This window comes from Erithacus rubecula (assembly GCF_903797595.1).
Source record: "Erithacus rubecula genome assembly, chromosome: 10".
NCBI lineage: Eukaryota > Metazoa > Chordata > Aves > Passeriformes > Muscicapidae > Erithacus > Erithacus rubecula.
The window spans coordinates 21806385-21832033 of NC_136662.1; the positions used below are offsets into that span (position 1 = coordinate 21806385).

Consider the following 25649-nt stretch of genomic DNA (forward strand, 5'->3'; position numbering starts at 1 on the left):
CTCTGCAGCTTATGTGCGTGCCTGTGCTTCATGCAAACAATTAAAAACACCCACAGGACCATTAGTGGGTAGCATGAAACAAAAATGTGAAGGTTTTGCATTAATGAGCCATCAAAATTCAGTGTTTATCAGAGAAGAAAAATATCTAAATGCATTTTCATTATGTGCAGATGCCCTCTAGTCTCAAGATCCATCACGCAAATATTCACAATAGGAGTACAATCAGCTTTTCTTAAATTTACTCGGCTGCCTCAGCAGAAACTGCAAGGTACTAACACAGGAAATATATTTGAGTTTTTAAATAATGACAGATGCTCTTTGCTACAGCTCTGAAAAATCACAATCCCTGATTCTGAACCATCCTTCTTCTAGTGAAGATTTCCAGTCACAAATTCTTTGTTCCAAATAAAATGTCACTGAAACATCTAATCTGTACTGAATTTAATCCCCTTAGGACCATGACTTTTCTAGCAGTGTGTGTGACAAATAGCCTCTAAAGAAATCAACATCTAAATTTTTATAAAGGATTATGGTATGATTTCCATGTGTTTTGTTTTGTTTTTTTTTTTTTCAAAGAAGAATAATATGCAAGAGTGAGAGTTGCTTATCATCCAGCCATCAGCAACATCTACAAGCTGCATGATCTTGGCATCATCCTTCCTTAGGCTGCTCAGAGTCAGAACAGAGGCTATGCCCATCCCAATAACCAGCACCCACCACAACCTGGGGCTTCATCAGACCTGCTGAAGGGAAGACTTTTTCCCTGCTGTTGATTGTCACATCATAGCACCTACACTGTGGCATTTTGCACCTTGTTTGGGGTTTGGTCAGCCTTGGAGACAGGATAATCCACTTCCCAGCCCCGTGGATATGGGGGATGTTACATTCACATACACTCACATCTCCTTTGCAAAAGTAGACTTTGGAGGGGAAGTCACCAAGAACGAGATAAACAAAAGTCACCTTGAGAAAGGGGAAAAAAAACCAACCCACCCACCAGGTACCACAAGAGAAAGGGACCTTGGGCAGACTAGGATGTGTCATTAATGAGAGAATGTTAACATTAAACTTAGTGTTTCCTGCTGGCATCTAGAAATAGGAACAAACAGGCAAGCAGGATGAGTCACTGGTTAAGGCATGGAAAAGATGTGATGTCATGAAAAACCTGTGAAGATTAAATTGCCACCAGGAGCAAAATAACACCTGGCTCCTTCAGAACTCAGCTCTGATCAAAATGCTCCAGTTCAACAGATCATATTAGGCTTTTTTTCCCTCTCTTGTTATTGAGTGCTCCCATTGCCCAAGAGCCACAGGAACCTACTCAGACACATTCAGCTACATTGAGAGACATTTCATTTCAGCAATATGCAGGAAAACATTTCTGATGTGAAAAAGACCCAACACAAAACCCCTGCATTTTTGATAAAATGCTCTACCCTTGTTAAGTACTTTTTTTAACATTTCCCCATTATGGCTATCTTCACATCTACTCTTTAGAAGCATTAAAACCAGCAGCTTTGAATAATTTCAGTACTTACCAGTTGCAGGAATTTCCCTTTTCCTATCCTATTTTACCTATCCTGTACAGAAAGTTCTGCTACCCTGTTCTCAAACATTCCTACAATAACTGCTCACAGTGGAGAGGTGGAAATTTTTTGGAAAGAGACTTTCAGTGCATGCAGAGTATTCAAGAGCTCACCAGTCATCAGAGGCCTCGACCATGCCCAACACACAGGCTTTTGAACTTGTTGCCTGTATTCAGTGACTAAGTGTCTTTTCAGGTGAGGCACTGTGCTCACTTTTCAAAGTCCTCCTGTAAAAAAGCTTATGGACAAGAAGGAAAAGCTACTGTAGATTGACCTAATCCACTATTAAAATATTTCAGGTGGTAGGGAAGCCCTCGCTCTTTTAACTTTTCTCAGCAGCTCCTCAACATACAAGAAAAAAAGTGAATCATTGAAAATGCAACAGGGTGCATTTGCTCAGCAGAATGCAATTCCCACACTGCAATCAGGCTAAGATACTGTGATTGACACTACTGTTCATGACCTGCTAAGATGTTAAAAATGTTATTTCCATTTTCCCAGGTGCCTTGAGATTGTAGTAAAGATCAGCATCAGTTGCCCTTCCTGATCTGTCAGAGGGTAAGGAGGACTGGAACAGGACTGGCTTACCTATGAACCTTATCTGCTCTTCTCATCTTTTAGTAGGCTGAGGTTTTCTGTTAAAGTATTTAAAAGAGTGGCTGCAAAGATGAACTCACAATAAAAGATACAAAGATTAAGTTCATTGTGCAAATTTCTTAAATCTCATAGAATTGAAAAATCTTATTTCTCATTACTTAGAACTAACATGAAGATCAGTCTTATAATGTTGATTCTTTCTGATCCAGCTACCTTGATAGAAAAATAAAGAAATAGCAGTGATAAAAATCTGTAGCATCCACACCACATTCCTACTTCAAATGCCATTTATTTAGCTACAAATAAACAGCAAAGTTCAAGAGGTATATGATGCATTTGAAAGCCCATCCACTGTGGGCAAGTGATAAAAACATCAGTGACATGATAAAAAAAAAAACAAACCAAAAACATCTAAGAGGCTGAGATCACAGAGTAAGTGGGTGCATTATTATTACGGAATATATTGCCAGATTTGCTAGACCCTTTTAGTTTTCCCACATATATCCCTCAATTCTGTTAAGCAGCCCTGAAAGAAGGGCTGTACAATGCACAGATATCTGAGCAGGGCTAGCCACTCTCAGCGTTATTAATTAGCTGCTCTTGAGAAGCTGCTAAATTAATCACAGCCGGAGCAGCACTCACACCTGAGAATGAGCCAGAGTGGACATCCTATCTAGTCCTGCAGGGCAAGGGATGGGCTCTCCTGCTAACCCGGGAGACGTGGGGCAGCTCAAAGGGAGATCTCAGCGCTATCAATCGGCTGCCAAAAGAACAAGCGCACAGTGAGAGTAGGAAGCGATGTGCCGTACAAATCTGCCTGGATTCCGCACCCTGCTTCTCTGGTCTCGCAAGGAACCAGGAGCGGTGAAGGGAATTAGCATCGCGCTGTTGTGGGGCTCCCTCCCCACCGCCGCACGCCGGCGAAGGGAGCAAATCCCCGCCCCGAGAGCCGAGCAGGAGGCAGGCAGAGCTCCCCGAGCCCGCTCTGGGTGAGCCAATGTCATGGTAACAGAGGGGAGCGGGCAGCGCCAGGGCTGCTGAGCGCAGGATGGGACCGCACCGCTCCGGTACCCGGGGATGCTGCCCGCCCTGGGCAAGACCTTCCTCAACGCATCTACAAAGCAATGATTTCCGTGTGCGCGAGAATCAATGACTTTGTGCTGAAAGACCTGTTGCAACCCCTCATTGTATAAAAAAACCCTTGGTACTCTGCTAGGAGCATCCCTCCGAGGGCTGGTTCTTATCAAGGGAAGATTTCATTTTATTTAGGAGTGGATTAAGGCTAAATCCGAGCCTCATACTTCACAAGAAACACCTAGAGATATCATGTCAAGAGGGTCAATTCTAAGATAATGTGCTCAGAAATTCTGGGAAGCTGCCCATGGTATTTTTGAGATTAAAATACCAAATTGAATTAAAACCATGAGGCAAGAACGCGTGCTTTAATTTGAAGGGCAGCAGCAAGACAAAAATAAAATAATCAAACTTAATTTATATTAACAACAGCATGCCAATAAAAGGAAAATATAATATTCTTTTAAGGTTTTTAAAATCCTAATGTATAATTTTTCAAGATTTGGTGGAAATTAAGAGTCGATCAGGTAATGTTTCACATTATTACCTCCCAAATTAGGAAAAAAGCCCCACTGTGAGAATTCTGGTGAGCATTAAGAAAAACATAAAGAAAGGTTCAGCACTCAAGAAGGTAGACTGAAAGCTTAAAGACAACAAAACCCAAGAGCAATGTGAACCACATAAACCAGAAGATAAATATAAAGGAAAAGTACATCTCTTCTTTCAGTGAAGCTTGAAATATATTTTCTAAATGTTGGAATTAGCAATAACATAGATTCCTCTCTCTCATGTGTTTTTGTTTGACAGAAATGTGCACACACTTTGAAAAGCAATGTAATAAATAGATTTGGTATATTGGTGACATGCTTAAATTCACAACAAATATATAAAAAAAATCGAATGGAATTTGAAACTCTCCAAGTAAACCCACATCTCTGCTAAGAATATAAAGGAAGACTTTCAGCTAAAGAACAGCTATTTTGGAGTAGTCCTAAGCATCTTAAAATAGGAGCTTAGAATTGAAGTGCTTTGTCAGCCACAACAGTACACGCATGATGATGCTCAAGTAATAGCACAAGACAAAGAAAACAATCTCCTGCTATTTACCACGATGTTTTCTATTATAACCACACAGAGAAGTTGCTAAAAGAGAAATTTCGTTGTGCAGCAGCTGCAGGAGGCTCCAAGGCAGCCCAGGAGCACCTCGGGGCAGAAATGGTTACAGCTGATGCTGATGTTTCTAGGTGTCAGGGCCTTTGGAGCACTGTTTTAAGTTCACCCACCCTCTTGCTGATGCTCCTTCCTCTTTTCCATTTGGAAAGAGAGCTGTGAGCAAATACTCCTCTACACACGTGAGATGTTTTGCTCTTCGGTATTTTTACTGTTTTATTTTTACTGACCCATTCATCACCACCTCCCTGCTCTTGTTAAGCCCCAAACTGCCTTTGGCCAATGAGCACAGCAAGGGCCCAGTGGCTCAAACCTTCCTGATGAAAAGCACATTTTCATCTTCACCTTTTAAGAAAGACAGAGGAAAATGACAGCAGATTTCCCAGCTGAAGAAAAAAGCATTGTTGGCATTATAAAAAAGGAATATGCTGCTCCATGCCTCCAGGTTCATCTGTTCCCAGCCATGCACACTGTGGGGCTCTGGTCAGGCTCCCAAGCACAGCCTGCTGCTTTTATTTAGTAGGACCACTCAGTTCAGCCCAAATTTGGGGAGATGCCACTTGGGGATTGATATAAAATAACTCCTGAAGAATTGTAAGGGCCTGTCAGCATCCAATGACCTTGGCAAAGAATCCTGCATATGTAGGGGTCCTGACTTCTCTCAAATGAGACTAAATGTCTAGATAAGAACATAAGACACAGCATTCTTCATGTTTCTCAAAATACAGACCTCAGCAAAAGGAAAGGAGTATGTAAAAAACAGTTAATGACAACTTCAAACTGTCTTATTTAAAGCTAATAAAAATCCTACGAGTAACAGAGACAGCATGAAATCATATTTGTACAGAACACCAAATGTGTGCAATGCTTTATAGATCAACAAAAATATGGGAGCATCAGTCTTCATTATATTGTAGCAATTTTATATTAATATAGCTTCATAAAATAGGGAAACTGCACAGCATTACCCCAAGCAAGCAGAGGTCTATCAACCAATCTGTAATTGAAGCAATCATAGTATCAGGCACAATACAAGCACAAGTGCATGCATTATGCTGCTTCCTAAATCACCCAGGCCCTCTGCCAGGAGAAAATTGAAATCAGACTCTCTGGACCCCTGGCTCAGTTCAGCAAAAGGAGCTGAACTACACTCCATTACCTTGCACTTCTGGAAACATTTCCCAGCTTAGGAATGAATTAATAGTGTTACACTGGGAAAAACACACACTGAAATATTTATCAAATGAAAGCAGCCTCCCTAGCAAGCAGTAACCTCTGGGCAGACTGTGCTCTGCTTTCATGTGCAGCTGAGTGATGTGTCTGGAGAAACTGCAACAAGTTGATGTTTGGAGCAACACACATTATTTACTGTGACAGAGATTTAAAAAGGACTCTTAGGACTTGTTTTTTGTCTCACCCCAGCACAAATCACTTCTCTGGACTGAAAGGGTGCAAAAGCAATCCTTGGAGCAAAGCATAAGTGAGCAGAATTAGATCTGCCAGTGAGCTAAAGGCATTTTCACTAAAGGGGACATGACTTCAGCAACAGCATAACTGCTTCAAAACATTATGAAACTACAATTAAATTAATTGCACCTTCTGCCTGCTGCTATTTTGCCTTATTCTGACATCAAAGAATTATAACTCAACACAAGTTTGGAGGCTTAAAGCAGCAGGGGAAGCTTTGGTGTTGGCTGTCTGGAGCTTATCCTGCTGCTTTATGCCAAGATTCAGGCAGTGACAGTACCTGCCCGTTCTGCAGAAGAGAGTGATTCCTGCTCCTTCAGGGAACTGTCACTGTTTAACTGCTATGCTCATATCACAAACACCACCATCAAAAGAACAGAGTTCAGGGAACTAAATGTATCCCCATTTAAAGCACTAATACAATTAATATGAAGAACTGAAAGGAAAAAAACAGGTCTCTCTTCATGTGGCACCAAGATCTACCTTCTCCACCTATTTTTCCCAAGGGAAGTAATTTCCCTTGATCACAGCTTTACTGGACATCTTCAGAGTCAGTTGAAAAATTATGAAAGCCACAGTAATATCCAAAACTGTTTAGATGTGTTCTTTTGCTAGTTCTTCATATGGAGCCTGGAGGGGAAGTGGAAGACCTCATCTCTGTCCTACCAGGACAAACTGAGAGCTCCCATAACTCTCAACCTCAGCCAGGCCTTAGCCAACTGTATGGTAACATCAGAGCTCATGTCTTGCCAAGACCTCCAGCTGAGAGAAGGGCATCCTAAAATCTGATCCTCAACAAGGAGTCTTTGCAACAATGACCAGTTTTTTCTGCCAGCCTTCCTGATGCTTAGTGACTAAAAATTTCCTGGATTCTACTAATCCTCATTAAGTAGGGCAAAAGTAAATATGCAGCAAAGTTTCATCCATCTTATGTACTCTTCCTGGAGTCAAACAGTTCAGGTAATAAGTATTAAATGATAAAGAATAAACACTGTTCTAATCTCACAGTGTCCTTCCATACCACTAATGACACATCAAATCACCCTGCATTCATTAGGACAGTTACATCAACAGGCAGCAAATGTTATATAAAAACTCTCAGATAAGAACAGGCAACATGTTTACCTCCTTTTAATTAGTGAGCAGGCGAGCTGCAGTCTATCTCCTGAAATGAGATGTAAACATAACTGACCTCCACACATGCCCCTCTTTCAAAACAGCTTATTGACATGAGCTGCAGGAACCACCTCACATCCACACTTGCTCAGTGCCACATCCATGCTCTGCTCTTCAGAAAGGGAAGAGGTGGCATTTTTGTGTGGAAAGAATAAAAACACCAGGTATTCAAGGTGCACTTGGCAAACAAAGAGGTTTATCTCTGTGTCCATGAAAGAAAATGGGAGGGATGAAACTAGAAATAGACTGGGACTTTTCTGGAGGGAATGGGATCTGTCACTTCAGGGAAGGAAAAACCTTGTAAGATGTTGTGGTTGAGGAAGAAGGGACAAACTGAAATGAGCCAAAAGAACAGCAAAAAATACAATAGGAAGGTTGGCTTATCATAAAGCATTGGAAAGATGAGTTGTATCTGGATGAGTTAAGTACAAGAGTCATTCCAGGATGTTACAAGCTTGTTTCAGAAAAGGCAAAACAAGCAGCTTCCTGGGGTAGGGGCAGGTCTCTTCATCTGTGACAGAGATCAGCAGGTCTTCAGGCAGTCTCTCCTTCAAGCTTGAATGACTCTCTAAATTTGCAGTTCCCAAGGTACTTAGAAACTGCAGATGATAAAGTGATATTATCCTTGTCACACTCAGTAAAACCAAAGAACTCCAGCTGATCTCACTAGATCTAGGACTTGTACCCATTTCATTATTTAATTTTTAAAAAGGAGAAAAAACACCTCACTTGGTTATTTTGGTAATCATAGACCTTGGCATCTGCTGGTGGGTTGGGGTTTTTACATCTTTGTATAGAGTTTCTTCTGTCATTTCCAGGGGTTTGGCCAAACACAGTAACCACAAAATAATGAAGAAATCTGGTAAAGTTTAAGAAATTAAAAGACAAAGATGCATTTGGTTCATGCATCCAAGACACTCAGGTCAGAATTTGATGCTGTGTGACAGATGTTTCTAGCATGCAGCAGCGTTGTCCTCTTGGAACTTTCCCATTCTGTCAACTTGTGACATTATCTGAATGTTGGACAACCTCATAGCATGGTAATGCACATTTTAGTGCAGAGACTGCACTGAGAACTATAACCACACTCAGCAGAAGCAGAGTTGTTGCCACCTCTATATCCATGTGGTTACTGAAAAGCCATTTTTGCAGACATAGATTCCAGCAAGAATTGATGAAAATATAATTAATGAAATATTGTAATGAAAAGAGAGAAACAATCACAGGCTTCACATTGTGTCCCAGTTAGGCTGTGCTTAGGTCAGAATCCTTAGGAATAACAGGATCGTTAAACCAAAGAAAGTGAAAAACTGAAGGAAAAGTCAACTAGGCAAAGTAGTAAAAATACTTTTAATTAGCATCTTTGTTTTACTGAAGGGATCACAAGGTTTAAATAGCAGTATATAACAGAGTTTGCAAACACATTGCTGTAATAAAAGGGAAAACAAGAAATTCAGAGAGAATGTGCTGTATTAACCTGATATTGCAGGGTAAACAGTTTTACAATCTTGTAAGGAAGATTAGGATCACAAGTTACCAGGATACCATTGTTCCTTCCAGCTTTGTGTTTTCAACACCAAATTGAATACTTTAACACAGACCTGTACTTTCCCTGCTGAAAACTCATTCATCCTGTTGTGCAGGAAGCTGCAATAAACGAGCACAGGACTTTTCAGAATTTCTTTGTTCACAGGAGTCACCACGTTGTTATTCATAATTCATTACAGCTCCCACAATTTGAAAGTGAAATATTTTCCAATGTAACTTCAGAGAGAGCATGTGATCCAGAATTTGCTCCCAGGTATGCTGTTGTAGGAGCTGAGGTTTCCTGGGTTTGTCTGAGCTCGGCTGAGATTGGCAGCTGATTTTCCATTTCTTTGTTTGCTCAACAGTGACAAACCCTGCCAATCACTGGGCAGGCTCCTGTCACTCCAGATGGACAGTGCTGGAGGGGCAGCTCAGAAAACTAGGAGAGAAAGCTCATCACAGGGGAGACAAGGGCACATGCCAAGACCTTTTAGGAGTCCTGCTGAATCTTTGTGAGAACACTTCTCTTCACTGACCTTTGACTAGCAAGTATTTTCCTCCCAATTACATAAATACCTCTCCACCTCCATGGATTACTTCTGGTCACTTCCAGGGCCATGGATCTACTTCTATCCCCAACTATCCTTGCAGAGAAGACCTGAATTTTGGGGGCATGTGAGAGACAGGTATCTATAGGCACAATATGACAAAGCCATTGCAAGACTAGTTAGTATTCTTAAAGAATGAAGAATTGATATATAAGAGGGGGGAAAAAAAAGAAAAAGAAAAGCCAGCCTGAAGGTAGCTATTCATTTATACTGGAACACAGATTGTAGGTATTACATTGAAATACAGATTGTTTTGGCCACAAAGAATTAGGTTTCACAGGTTCAAATATAGAGTATAGTTCATTTGCTTTTACTGCTCATCTGCTTACCCACTTGAATGAAGACAGGTGTTAACTGACAAGCTATACCTTCCAAATATCATATACAAACTGCCTCATGGACACATCAAGGCTGTCATCTGCTACATTCAGGAGGAGATACCACCCTGTTTCTTGACAGGAGCAGATTAAATACCAGCAAATCTCTTCCTGATCTTAGCAACTGTGCTCACATCCCATGAATCACACCTGCAAAACATACAGCAAAAGCAGAAAAGCCAGATTGTGTCGTTGTGTACCCAAGGAGAACACCCCACATTAGCAACAGAGCAACATGTCATATGCCAGCGGGACTTTCTGCCTCTCAGGGGTGCCATCACCTCCTCTCAACACATCACAGTGCCCAAAGGTGAGAGAACTCCAGAGTCCCAAAGTAGCTCACTGGCAGTACTGCCAGCTGTGCTGCCAACAGTGCAACAAGCCCTGTGATGACCTTGGAGCTGCTCTGGGGCAAAGCAACTGCAGCTCTGACATTTGTGGGCTTATCTTACCTGTGAATTTCTTCTCCCTGAGCAATAGTTTTGTGCCCACGCAGAAGGTTTGACCCCACTGTGGAACCCTAGAACAGTGGGAAAGGAAGCAGAGCTCCCCTCCTCCAACTCAGGTTTCATACAGGAAGCTCCTGTTTACTTAAATAAATGTTATTTATATGGCTCACCTTGGTAGCTGCACACAGGCAGTGTGATTTCTCAAGTCCTGTAAGAGAAACATCATGCAGAGATGTCTGTGAAGCATCCCACTCTTTTTTCCTCTCCTGCAGCAGCTGTGTCTATAGTGATTATTTGCATAAGTCACTCAGATCAGATGCTATCAATTAGTATGTGGTAGATCACCATTTAATGTTCTTATATAAATAAGATTTTGTACCTCCTTGATGAAGTGGGTGGTTTTGGCTAGGTGGAAATCACTCTGGAGCTTAGATATCAATCACTTCTGGAGAGGAGCTATGGAGCTGGGGAAGGAGCACAAGTGATGAGCAGCAGTTGAGGGAGCTGGGGGTGTTCAGCCTGGAGAAAAGGAAACTCAGGGAGGACCTTGTCACTCTCCACAGCTCCCTGAAAGGAGGTTGTAGTCAGGTGGGGATCAGGCTCTGTTCCCATGTAAAAAGTCACAGAACAAGGGAAAATGGCTTCAAGTAGCACCAGCTGAGGTTTAAATTGGATATTAGAAAAAATTTCTTCACTGAAGGGTGGTCAGGGACTGGAACAGGTTGTCCACAGAAGTGGTGGAGTCACCATCCCTGCTGGTATTTAAAAGACAAGTGGATGTGGCACCTGGGGAAATGGGTTAGTGGTGGGCTTGGCAATGCTGGGCAAACATTTGGACTCCACTTTAGAGGTCTTTTCCAACCTAACCAACTCCATGATTTTGAGTCTCCCACAAGGAGAGCAAATGACTTGCTATGACTCAGCTTCATCTACTGGCCACTTGGAAAGATTGTTACTTCAATCCCTATTCATAAGGGTAGAACAACCAGCTCTACTGGTCTTATGTTGCATATTTAGAGTGGTGCATGTTTGTTCAGCATTTGCAGGATCCCAATCTATGTAAATTGATATGACTTTTTAAGAGTGCAGGAGGAATAAATACATCCAGGTACATGTTCCACTTCTTTTCAAAGAGCAGCACTTCATACCTTGGCTGGCTTATACCCACACAAAACAACAGCAAGGTTTCCTACCTATAACTGAATGCTCACAAGTAAAAGTGTTTAGCCTCAGGTTTGAGATGTTGCACCCAATAATCCACCTTCTCTGAAAATCCTCCACTGTGATATTACGCTTTTTTCTCCCTAAGCAACATGTACACACAAATCACAGGCTCTAGTAAATTAAAAACTAACAAACCAGTTTCAAAGACATTGGTCTGAGCTGGTCTCCTAGACCTCACACACCTCTACTGAACAACCTACTTCTGAAACTTTTTAGATTTACCTCCTCATCCATAGCAGAAGTTTTCCTGGAAAATGTCTTGAGGTTTTTGACAGCTACCAGTATTGCCCATTTCCTGATGCAAAAACTACACCTGTCCTAGCTAGATATATTCAATCTGTCCTAATTTGTACAGACAGAAGAATGTGTTGTCAAGCTGCAAGCAGAATAATGTGTCTCCTCCTGTTCACCACAGAGTAACCACTGAGAAAAATTTCAAACTAGATAACATTTTCTCCTTTTCATGCATACAATACAAATGTATCAGCTGTGCTAGAAATTGAAACAATCTTTTAGACATGCTGGATTGTTTCTCAGTAGCATATCCTCATGTCAGTAATCAAAATCAATCAACTCAAATCAAATCAGTTTTCCATGTGTTCAGTTAAAATGCATACCATATGCTGGCTGAAATGTATACCAAAGCAAGACCGCAGCTGCAGGAACCTTCTTTCTGCAGCTCCATTTCATGGCAATATTAGGACAATTTCCATTAAAACACCAACATTTAACTATTTTCAACCAGCCTTGTGTAGTTCCAAAGGAGCAATTAACTGACTTGTTGAAATTAGCCACTAGTGATGCATCACAATACCTGCTGTCTCTGTGGGATCCATCCAAGGGTTAAAGGAAGAGCTCAGTCTCTGATCCAACAGGACCTCTGAGAAATCACAATTCACCAGGCATACCCAAAGGCACAGCTGTGGTACCATTTGCAAGATTTATATGATGGTATTTCGAGTCATCACTTACTCCACCTAGTTAAACATCTGGCTGCTGTCAAATTGTCAAGGTATGCTGAGCTGGAATGCACCTGCTTACAATACCAACTACTCCTTAACATAATTGGTATTGCAGGAATGCTTTGGAGCCTTCACTGTGAAGGCACTGCTGAAAGGTTACCCAGGCTGGCCTGGCACTGCTGAATTTCTCTGTGCAGGAGGGTCAGGAGAAGCAAGCACCAAGGGGCTGCAGGAGCCACCACCCCAGTCAGCACTGCTCCTCTGGCACTGCTCCTCTGGCACTGCTGAATTTCTCTGTGCAGGAGGGTCAGGAGAAGCAAGCACCAAGGGGCTGCAGGAGCCACCACCCCAGTCAGCACCAGGGCTGCCTCCTCCCCTCCAAGACCACCGACCCTTCATTCCAGGAGGCACTGGGTGGGCAGCCCTTCAGAGCCCTCTGTTTGGGTTTGATCCCACAGTTTAGCTGCAGAACCAATAACAAGTGTAAGATACAGACCCTCAGTGTGCTCAGCATCCTGAGGCACCAGGTGTGAGCCAAAACACCTCTCTTCAGTGCACCCTGTCCTCAGCCTCCCTCCCACAACTGCTTACAAAACCAGCTGTGATTGTCTGAAGCTAGCTGGGACGGTGGATACATAGCCTGGTTTTATATTAAATGCATTACAGTAATTTTAACAGCCCAATTCTATTCTGACTTCAAACAGCAGGAAAACTTTGCTTGCCTCTCCACTCTCCTTATAAGAAGCCTCAATTTGTACTTGATGAGATGACTTGTTTTTCTCTCAGCTGATCACTGTCATATACCTAACCAAATGTGTCAAGCAAAGTATTAGAGAGGATTCATAAATGCTAAAACTCTAAGAGGCTTAGGAGTGAGAAACATAATCGAGTGTCATTGCTGGAGGCAGAAGAGTTGTTTAGGAATTCTGATAAGCATCAATTCAGTAGACACTAATTTTTATGCTAGTTAATCAGAAACAGGAAGTTTCAGGAAACAGAAATGTTTCTCTGTTTCTGTGCTCATTCTGTGCTCATTCACCATGGGGTAGATGAATCACCAGGGGGTAAAGAAATCACCGTGCCAGCTCAGATTAGCAGCTGAAGGGTTTCAGCATCCTGTCCTGAATAGTACAAGCTTCTGATATAAACAGCCATCAGAAATTGATGTTTCTGCAATAGATACAAAATTGCTGAGAAGTATAATTATGTAAAACTTTACATAAGTAACATAACAGGTGAAGGGAAACACTTTCCTAACTTAGAAGCCAATTACCAGTAAACCAGCATGTGGTGGACTACCTTTGCAATACTAAAATATTCCAATAACCAAAACACTAAAACCTCTCTTCTTCCCCCATGCAGAACCAAGCAAATTCCCCAGATCATTTTTTTTATCCCTCACAGACTCTCAATTTAAAACTTTTTCTCAACCCTGTAAGTGTAGTATAAAGGATCTCATTCCTCACAGGTCCCTTCCTCACTGATGAAACTGTACACTGTGGCTTCCAGATGATCTCTGATCATTTTTGGTCAGAAGCCTTAGAATTCTACTGTCAGCATATACACAGACACATTATCTCCTATCTCAGTGGTTGATACATTTTCAGTCACGTTATTTGTCATCACTGCCTACCTCTTCCTTCCAGTGGACCAAGGAGTTACAGCAGAAAAAGGACAGTAAATTGATGGGGTTTGGTTCCCCTTCCAGAAGGAGCCTATGACTGAAGCCTGAGACCTGAGATAGGCTCACTCTGGTGCCCCCTGAGCTGGCAGCAGCACCAGCCCCTGGGGCTGCTCTTCCCTGTTATTTCTATTCACAGAACAGTGTGCACACCCTTCAAGAGCCAGAACTTCCCCTGCACTCTCCTCAGCATCAAAGCAAAAGCACATTTTGCACTGAGTACCCAGCTGGACAGTCCCACTTCATTACTTTCCCACTGAGCTCCTGCTGGCTACCTGCAGGTAAATCCAGCCTATATTTATTCTCTAAATTTGAAGAGATATTTCTTGTTTATTTTCATACTGGCCTTGACTGCAATATTTCATACCCAGATACCTGCTGTGCCAGCAATTTGAAAACTAACTTCCCACAGAAATCTGTCAAAAGTTCTTCACAGCATCAGGAAGGCACCTGAGCCCAGCAATACAGATATACCTGGTGGAGGCATTCCCTCTGCTGCCCTGATCCAGTTAACCAGCAATCACATTACCTTGCTCCTTCAATACCTCTGGGCTCACTTCAATTCACTTTGGTCTCTCTGAACCTGACTCTCTTGTATGTGCTGCTGTAAGATCCTCTCCAAAAGACAGCTTGATTTGAAAAAGGGCTGGACATCTTTAACTCCTATTTCACCACTGGAAATATACCTTTGGTCAAAACACATTTAGACTCAGAGTGATCACTGCAGCACTAATAATTAAAAATTGGATGAAGGCTTCCAGTGAACCATCTGAATGGAGGTAGGATAAAATAGTCAACAAGTATATTTGTCAATTTTGAACTGCTGCACTCATTAGAGGCAAAACATGCACACACATAGAAACATTTTGTACTGATAAGCTAACAACAAGTAACTTTCCTGCAGTTTGCATAAAAAAAATCACTCCTTTCCTTTAGTCAATTCTTGCACTCTTCTCGCTGCACCTATAGGAACTTTCAATAGCACCATCAAATCAATATGGATATGCAATCTGTATGCATTTAACTTCAGAAACAGCATTACTAACAGCTTTCTACAAGATAAATGTTTCATGTTATCAAAATAATTCATAAGGCGTATTGACTTTCATGACTCCTTGCTACTTTCAAAATTCTGTTCTCTGCCACAGATAATCAAGAAAAATCTCTAAATAGGTTCATCACAGTCTTCTGTTCATTAGAAAACCCCATACTTTGCAATGTCACTTTGAAGGAGGAATTCTACTGTAGAGCTGGAAAACTGAATTATATTACAAGCTGAAAAAGCAGAAAGCATGCTGCCATTCATTTTAGTCACTTCCAAGCAATTTCGTCTGAATCTGCTGAAGGCAAATTTTGGTGTAAAGTATGAAAGCTCAAGATCATCTAGTTACTAAGATGAATGCCTGTTAAGTCTTCAGTTGGGACTACAGCCTTCATTTATAAAAACACAATTTCTCCAACAACAACAGAATTAGCATAAGTGTGCTTAAGTCCTGCTCACAGGATCTGCCAGCCATATCTTCTTTCTTATTTCAATCTGAGATTGACGTCAGCAGCATTCACAACCTTTTGAGAACTCATTCTCCAGTTTCTACTTAATTTGATGTCTCAGAACATTTATATGACTCACAAAATTTGCTGTTTGCAGCTTCAGGGCACAAAGACGGAAAGAAATCCAAAGGGGAAAAAAAAAAGATTGCATTTAGTGTAGTAAAATAATAGTAAGGAAGAAGAGACAGATAAAATATAGTCAGGTGCTATTTTTGGCAATGGTTGTTTAGTAGAGGAAGCACAATCTTCTCTTTCATCACTCAATAAAACAAAGAAACACAATTTTCTGTTCCATTCATTACTCAGAGTGAATTAAGAGATCAATCATAGAAGCAAAGTTAAACTTACAGGATTTTGCAGCTACCTGTGGGAGCTGAATGACACTTTGGGACTGTCAAAGCCAAGAACCCAGGCACCAAGACTCCCAAGAGAGGACACTTGTTCACACAGGACACACTCTTGACTCTGGAAGAGAGCTTCTCTGGGGTCAGAAGGCCCTGCTAGAAACTGCTCCAATTCAAATTCAAAGGGCCAACTGTGCTGGGCAGAACTGTAAAACTCAGGAAAAGCTCATTTTTTAGGAGTGGAAAGTAATCACAGCTGTCAGTACAGATTTCATTCCTGAGAACCCCTGACCCTTCCTCTGCACACAGACAGGTGCTCCACATCCTCTGGATGAAGGGAAGACCAATTCATTTGGGGAGCTGGATTCCTGATTGCACCTCACAGGGAGACTACTGGAAAGCTTCCATTCTCTCAGCTGAGGGGTTCTACTTCCAAAACTGGGTCTTTGCCAAGTCCTCCTCTGTGAAAAAAATGAACTATCCCTCCTGTTCTGAAGAGAGAACACTGGTTATATGAATCCCTCAAGCCTTGACACACTCAAACTAATACTCTTATTGTTATTAATCAAGAATTTAATATATGAGATGTTAAAATTAATATGTCTTGGGAATCTTTTCATTTAAAAAATGAAGATCCAATGAGTCACGGCTGCAAAAGTCACTCAGCATCTCCCTTTGAGAGATTATTTGAACAAATACTTTATTGAGCAGACAGATTTTAGCAGAACACAGCAGACTCACCTGTGGCATGAGGGCAATTAAACCTTTATCATTTTTTAAAAATATCTGTAAAATAAGTAGATAAGAAGTGAAAGATCTACTTCTATTTCCTGATAACAGTCCCAGAGAAGTTAGGACATCTGATAGTCTGGATTTATTCTCAGCTCCCTTCACAAAAAATATAGTAAGAAAAGAAATCAATGCTACAATTCTTCTTTGCCATATAGGCTGTAGTTAAAAAAAAAGGGAGAGAAAAAATAAAGAGGGCTATTGCAAGTATTCTGACATTATAACCAACAAAACAAATACCACCTGCTCTCTGTCTTTGCACTAGGTGATAAAAAGCAGTTTGGTTTTGTATCAGGTTTTTGGTTGTTTTTTTTTTTTTTTAAAGTCTGTATTTTTTTAATTGTCAAACTGACTGCACTGTCTCTCACAGCTATAGGGTAATACAACATTATTTGGAGGATGCATTCTCAGGCAGAATAAACACCTGCCATTCCAGGGACTTGAAAACTGAAGATTGCAGCTAGATTAAAAGGGATGCTCATGTTTGATACTTTCAGGACCAGAGTGAATAAACACCTTGTACACAATTAATGGAAAATAAAGCTATTCATTTCCTTCTGTTTGAGCATTGGGGGTTTGTAAATGCTAAGGCAGGTGGCTACCTTGCCATCACTTAGCAACATCAGGTTTTGACACACAACTGCTTCCTGGTCTCCCTGCCAGGTGGGCAAGGGAGGAATCCCACAGCCCCTGCTGCAGATGGGAAAACTGACAAATCACTCTGAGCTGACATTGCACTGATGCAAAGGTTCTGCTGTGTCTAGCTTTCAGCCAGATTCTGCAAGTTCCACTCACTCAGGTGAAATTTCGTGTTAAAGCAGTAAATATCCTGCAGATCAAGACCACTTCCAGATTTAGGTGAAAGATTATTGAAATCATAGTTTTTGCCATGACAATGGTGTATTTTTACTGTATTTGTTCCCTTTCGATTTCTTGCAGTCTCTCGAATACTAGGTAGCTCCTATACATATTTATATCAGAATTTTAGCAGAAAATCTGAAGTAATTTCAAACATTTCCAAGACTTCAGAATGATGGCCACAGCTTTGAACATGCTAATGTGGCATGTGCAACTCAGAACAGTAGAAAGTACATCACAGAGGAGGACTTTATGCAGATTCTTCCCTTGCAAGTTTGCTTTTCCCTAAGATCATAAACCAGTGCAAGTGGAAGGAAACTACTAATTTTACATTTCAAACTCCCCAAAAATTCAAGAGGAACTAAGCAGGTCTCACAGATTTACCTCTTTACCTCTTTTTACCTCTTTTCTTTCTGCATGCTATTTTCAAGATGAAGAGCATTCTTCTAAAAGAGAAGATCATTTTAGCTAGAATAAGGCACCTTAAATAGGTATAGATTTGAAGCAGTTGCATAATCATGGCACAGCAGTCAGAATGAGCATCAGTACTGCTCATCTGAAGCTCTGAGTTCCCATAATCAGCCTACCCATTCAAGTCCCTTCTATGCTTTGTTCTCACACTTAGGAAAACAACCTAGGGAGGGGATTTGGTGAGGAAGGGTGTATAAAAACAGACTGAAGAGCTGCCAAATGCATATCCCCTTCCACATCTCAGGAAGCCCAGACACCAACCACCTCCCAGGAAGGCTGGAATCCACCTGGAGTTCACACAGACTGAAACTCCTGTGACAGCAATTCCAGCTCTCCAGCCCTCCTGGGATTGCTGCTCCTTGCAAGCCAGGGTTTATAGCACTTCTCTTCGGCGCTGTTTTCCACTGTAATTAATTATTTCATTAAAGACACTGCTGTTTTTCTTTTCATGGTCCTGCTTTGGTTCTACACAAGCCCTGCCCTAGTTTTCACTGCACTCTTTTGCTCCCTTTAGGACACATCAGTGGAGTTATCTGCACAGGCCCTCACTTGCCAGACACAGGACTCCTGAGGTGGAGGGGGTAGAGCAGAGTCAGCTGAAGCTGTGCTTTAGCTAAGCCAGGCTTGCTGCAAGCCCCATCACACTGCACTGAGCACAACCTTCCTTCTTTCAGACAACCTCCCCTCAGTGCCTCACTGCATTGCTGTCACAGTACCAGCCCTCACAGTGCTGGTGGTTCTACAACCCAGTGAGGGACAAGAGAGGGTAGCAGAAGCATAGAAGTTATGATGGTCCATCATTCCACCCTCCTACATGAAAGACTTGAAAAATGCATTCCTTAATTACCCTTGCTTGATGTAAACCTCCAGTGTTATTATTCCATGTAATTAAGTGATGCACCTGTGTCAGAATATTTCTTCCACAAAAAGCAAACAAGAATTCCTTGCTTTTCCTCAGCTCTATTAGCTCACTCTTAGGCAAAACTTCATGATTTTAAATGTTATGACAGTACTCTGCTAGAACTCACCTTGCAGTTTGTGCAAAAGTGCTTACAAAGGTGCTCGCTAACCTCTCCAAGAGGCAAGCCAGGGTGCACAACACAGAGACAAGAGAAAAAGATGGGAAAAGTGGCACAGCCTTACAGAAATGTGTACAGCATGAGGTTAAACTGCAGAGCAAGAAAGCAATTTAGCACTTGGTGGTAATTCCAATGAAAACACATTTTTTAGCCTTTCAGAGTCGAAAAAAAAAAAATTCAAAACACATTTGATGAGAGCTATTTCTCTTTCTTCCCTCAAAAAAAGAAGAGACTTGCAGTCCATGGTAAAGGACTTCACCTGGACTTATCAAAACTGACTCATGATAGTCTAGCACAATTTGGCACTTGGAGCACTTGCTTCCTTCACAACTGGGCAGGCTCGGTGCCCGCTGGCAGCCAGCAGAGCGGGATGCAGTTACCATGGCACTGGAACACGCAGCAACCTCACAACTGCCACGGCAGCAGCGCCGACAGAGGGACCCACGGAGAGGAAGCAGCAGGTGAATCTTTGAATAAGCACAGGCAAAAGCAAAAACAGCAGTAGGGTGAGTGCTCTGCCTCGTAAACATCCTAAGCACAGGTCTCCTGTATGTCCTGTTTTACTGCTCTGGCTGCAAGGAAAGCAGAGGGACAGTAAAACCTGCCAGCACCAGGAGCATAGTGCACACATGGGTCCACACACACCATGACTTCACCCTCTAGCACTGCTGCAGATGTCTGGATCAGCTTGTCAGAGCGACAAACCAGCCAGAATCTGGCTGAGAAAATACCACCAGCGAGCCTTCTTTGAGTAATACACAAAGTTTAATCACTTGAGTCACATATCACATGAAGGTACTTCAGCTAATGAAGCACAGCAGCTCATAACACAGTGTTTATCTGCTGCACTTACACCTGCTCCCCTCAAGTTTCAAACACTCCTGCCACCTCCTGTTTCAGCTTCTAACACAAATTAGTAGCGAAGCAGAGAGTATCTGATTAGCACAGAAATGGATGCAAAGCAGGACTAGCAATTCTAGAGGAATTTTCAAACAGGAGGCAAGTGAACAATAGAAGCACAGGATGCCATGTGTGAGCTGAGCAGGACACTTGGGACTGGCAGCTCCATTTGGATGGAGGTACATCCTAGCAATGCTGCAAACCCAGACTGCAGTAGAGGAGGATACACTGAGATGCTCGGGATACACATTTGGGCTGCAGTGGAGTGACCCCTGGCCATAAAACACAAGGTGCTAAGTTGCTATTGGAAGATACATCTCACCACAAACAGGATTCATGTTTCCTACTTTGTCACTCTCATTAGTGCTTGCTGGGCAGCCAGAACAGAGCTCTGGAAATCTGAGTTGAGTGTTACCTGGTAAACATTACATTGTTCTGCAAATGGGAGAACGTAACCAGCAAAGCAGAGGCGTCCCAGTTCTCCACACTGCAGGAATGTCCAGCTTCTGGTACTTCTCACTAATGTTTCCTTCTGTCTGCAGAGTCCAACGACTCCAATGCAACAGAATACAAAAAAACAGTGCTTGACTCTGGGAGCTCATGCTGTTTAATGAATCAGGATGATGTTGAACAGCTGGACAATAGAAAATAAATCACGAAGTTCACGCTGCTAAATTCCTCAGTACTCCAGTTGTGCTATAGGGTACAATTTCTCACACCTGAAAACATTTTGAGGGATTTGGATTCCCTTTTTAAGTTCTAAAATCAGCCATTAAGGTACTCAAGTGTTGCATAAACATGACACTGCAGTAGACAACATAATGCATGAAAGTTATAAATGTGAATAAGCACAGTAGTTGTATTTTCTCATCTGACCAAATGTGACACAGTTTAAGTGCATGCTCACTCGAGACAAACACTATGAAAACTCATAAATTCCGCCCACTGTGTTATCTCATAACTGAACACAGTGCCACCCAGCATATTTAAATATAAAATATACCCAGTCATTATGCAGAAGATAAAATTGTGAAAGAAAATCATAATAAGGGTGATTCTGATGAGACAAGGACAACAGAAAAAGGTTTTGAGGCACATGTGTCTAAAACCTTATATAAAATGACTACAAAATATTTATTCTGAATTTCTGGTAAAAAAGAATTAAATGCAAAATGTCAGGAGGCCAGCAATTCATTTGTCCTCTCGAACCTTAAATGCCTCACTACATCAAGTGAATAATTTCACTTGAAATTTCCCATGTACAGCTTTTCCTCTGCTGGACACATAGTCAGCATCAGTCCATTTTCTCTAGGAAAGGTCCAAACCTTTGAACAGCCAACAGCTCTTTATTAACAAACACATACTCGACACTGCCCCTGGATACAGCCTGGTACCTCTGAACACAGCACGTTTCATTTTACTGAAATGCACAAAACAAGGCCTCCAAGGGCCCAGTAACTCTGCAAAGATGGAGCACAGAGAGAGATACTGCACCTGCAGTGAGAGCAAATCCAGTATTGTCAGCAGGGATAACTGCAGTGGTATCAGAGCTTAGACTGAAGTTGAATTTGGCCTTCACTGTAATGCAGAGTTATAATGAGATAACAATGAGATTGAGGTGATTTACTATAAACAGAAATAAAACCTCCATGTCAACTGTTTGACTGCAAACACAGCAATGCCCTGCTCAGCAAGCTTAGGCTGTTCAATACATTCAATAGTGAGTGGGGTAACTGACCTATCACAGTCTTATTTGTCAAGTTTTTTGTTTCCCTTCTTTGTATCACCCTTGCAACTCTAATCTTAAAGCCCATTCAGAGTGGCATGAGCACCAAATTCTTCTCAAAGTGTAAGTATTATTACTTGAGATATAACCAAGACCTTGGAATTGAATTACAGACACTCTTATCACATCTCTTCTCCAGTCAAATATTCTGCATTGTATTTAAGCGTGAGAAGCAGTGCTTTACATCCACTTACCCACAATGACTTTCATTCCTAGGACCCAGTCCTTAATGCTGCAAATAAAATGCAGTCCTTGACTCTCTTACAAGGATCAACCTGTTCTTTTTACTATCATGAATTTCTCCATTTTAGTTATTCATCTAAACAGCAAATCAGAGGATTTCACAACAACTGTGAGTCTATAAAAGCAGAATCAGGCCCATTAGTGCTTTAGAAACACCCATCACTATCACATCTATAAATTTAATTACTGAACCTTATTATCACTTTTTTTAGAAACAAGTTTTGTGCAAGCATTCAAGCCTGAAGTCAGTGCTTGCAAGGAACTTAGCAAAACCATGACAGGAATAGGATGCCTTGGGAATAGATGACTCTCTCATCTCAAATGCATAATTAGCTTTTGGTTAAGTGTGCAATTAACATTAAAATTTACAATCAAATATGATGGTGTTCTAATTTTATCTCCTGTAAATGAAAAAGAAAAAAAGAAAAAAAAGAACTCAGTTGCCAGTGTTACTTCCTTGAATCCCCTCCCTAAGAGGCGAGCTGCTCAAGATCATCCTGTCATCCAGGCAATGTCTGATACAAAAAGCTTTTAAAAACACTCTGTATTTGCCTTCTGGACAGCTCCACAGCAGGGGAGTTATTTTGGTTTACACTTTTCTGTTTTGTAGTGGTAACTGCCACTCAATATAATTAGCAGTTGTCATATTTCTTTTTTTAAAGATCCAAAAAACCCAGTGCAATATTGCTTTGTGCCCTCTCCCCAGCTGTGCCTGAGAGCTGTAACACGTGTTTCAGACATCCACTAAAGCTAATCTCACACCCCAACAGGTTTCAGCAGTTAAGCCACAGAGACATTTTTGTTAATGAGAAGGAAAAACCTTCATCCTAGCAGTTTAATTCTGATAAACAGCTCCTTAAAAGAAAAATTATACTGCAGTCTAAATATGTAGCCTCTGCCTGAACATCACAGCCTTTCTGCCTTTTAACCTGAAATTAAATTTAATTTCTGCTGCTTTTTTCAAGGAGGGTTGAAACTAGTTTCAGCTGCAACATCAGCTGCCAAACCCTGTATTTAGTTTATTAGTATTTTATGTTTATTATTTATCACATCAATGCTGAGAGTCCCTTGTGTAGGGTGCTGCACAAAAGCATAATGGAAATGCAATCATTTTTCTCACACGAAGTATGTACTGGGTGGTGTGCAAGTGTTTGGGGCTGAACCCTGCCAATGATTTTCTATCAATTAATCTATGAGACTCTGCAAAGAGTTCATGTAATGAACCCAGACTGGGCCAGCACAAAGGGCGAGAGGCTACCCCTCATCAGCTCCCCTCAATGCCACATTGCTCAGGAGTTCTGCTGCCATTTTCACCACCATTATTCCTCACCAGCAGCAGCCACACAAATGCACAGAAGGGAGAAAAAGAAATCTCACCTTGCTCTTACCTAAAATTGAAATCACTTTTATTCATTCACCCTGTTTCCATCTGGATCTGGACAAAGTGGCCCTCTCTAGCTGCTAGGCAACCTGAACTCTGCATTAAGTATTAACTGTTTGCATTTGCTAAGAATGTAATAATGCTACCTTTGAGATTTATTTATAATAAAAAAATATACCTAGCTGAAAATACAATAGTTTTCCTCCAGTAAACAGTAATTAGCAACTCTGGGAATACAAAACTTGGTCAAGAAATGCAGAGAGATATTATAAATTGGCTTCTTACAACCCAATCATAAACAAGATGCTTTATATGAAAGTATTATTAGAGATGGCAGTGGCATAAAAAAAAATCTAATCCAAGAATTGCATTTAGATAGGTACGTAAATATCTATATAACAGATAAATGCATTTATGTAAATAATGTTTTAAATTAGATATTAATTTTCTAATCCTCATCCAACTACAAAACAAATGTTCTTAATAAAGTTAATTTATTCTATTAAGACAACACCACCATTCCTAAACAAGACAGCAAATATTTGAAATTAAAACACAGTCAACAGATCTTGGAGTTCTTTAATGAAAGGGGGAAAAAAACCCAACAAAATGTTATTTCATAAACCCCTTTCTGAACCATTTTACTGTTTCCATATGCAGCAGCAGTGCTGTCATTCTACCTTAAACACATCATGAATATCTCTGCTATGTCCTGCTCCTCTCAAGCTAAAGAGATATTCCTTTCAAGTCTTTTCAAAGCAGATAATTTCCCAGACTGCTTAGTCACAAGCACAACTGGTTATTAAAATATCAGTTTGGGTGACTGAGGCATTAATGTCAACAAAACAAAAGCACCACTAATGAAACCAAAATCAAACTGAGGAGCACTTTCTTCTGATCATTCCATGTGATAGCTTGTCAAATCCTGATTCAAAAAATACAGACTTCCTCAAACTCAGCATAAACACAAATGAGAGATCTCTGCCTCTCATCAACTTCTGCTGGAGAAACAAAGCAGGAGTCAGGCCAGAGAGACATTTACTAACACAGCTGTCAGTCTCTACCTGCAGCTGCTTGGCCCTTGAAGCAGTGTGAATTTTTCTGAGCTTTAAGACAATACAAGGAACTCTTTGCAGCTGGATCCATCTAAACTCTTCTGTTCAACACAGACAACAGGCAATGGAAAGAAACTCCTACTGATTGTGGATGTCTCTGGATCACAGCACAGCAGTAATAACCTCCCTCTCACCTTGAGACTTGCAGAGCACAGAACAAGGTTATTTGGCACAGCCCTTGAGCACCTCCAGTCTGCCACAGCTGCACTCACTTCAGAGCTCCACAAGTAGCCCTGAACTGAGAAAAACCTGGGTCTGTGGAAAACATCAGAGGTTCCTAGAAGTGCTTTTCTCTGGATTTTAGAAAAATATTTGCAGTGGTTAAGTCAAACACTTGTACCTTCTCCTTCTTCACTTAGTTTCACATTAAACATGATTCAGATCAGGCTTAATGCCAAGCTTAGGGGGAGAATAACTGAAAAAAATGTCAACATAACTGGAAAATTGTAAGTCAGAGCAAAAAGTTCCATGGAGCCACAGAGCCCCACTCCCAGAAACTAAACAGCAGCTGTAAATAATTTTTTAAGTAATTGGAAGACAGGCTGGTATGTAAACTCTTCCTACACATAGGAACTCATAGTTTTGGTTTGCTAATGTACCCCACTATCACTTCATGTAGCCTGGAGAACACGTTGGAATGACAAATATAATCTCAGGACAGGTAGGAGACAAACAAGTTCAAATACTGTGGTTTTGGTAGAGACACACAGTGCTTTTGTTAAAGTGCTTGAATCATGACTCATGTCAGGGATCCATGCAAAAAGAGAGAAGAACAGAACAAAAGTTACTCTGGAAACTGTCCAACACTTAGGTGTACCTTTTATTAAAAATAAATGTTACATCAACAGTGTTGTTGGCAACTACAATATTACAGGTTCTATGGATAGCACCCTCTGAGGAATCCACCTGACATCTCTTTTCATAAGAAGCTTAAGGTTATTAAAGCCCTTTTTGCCCCAAAGCCCTCTAACAGATTTAATTAAGATTATTGCTTAATTCACTTTAATCACAGTATCTTTGGAAAAAAATTTAATATTTTATGGTGTTTTCTCTCTTGCTTTTACACAACTTCTTAGAAAATTTCATGTTCCAAAATTCAGAAAGATCAACTAAATGGAAACTATCTTTAGTTGCTCATAGGGCCTGAAGTAAAAATGTTTTTATTGCCAAAACCCTAAATTAAATCAATCAATTTCATATCAGGTGACTTACCTTAGTTTCAATGTCAGGATTT

The 25649-nt window shown here is 41.1% G+C and overlaps 1 protein-coding gene across 2 annotated transcripts in view; it reads right to left on the minus strand.

Moving 5' to 3' along the window:
• Nucleotides 1–25649, minus strand: part of RAB3B (RAB3B, member RAS oncogene family) — a 49176-nt gene that overhangs the window by 12378 nt on the left and 11149 nt on the right. The window lies entirely within an intron of this gene.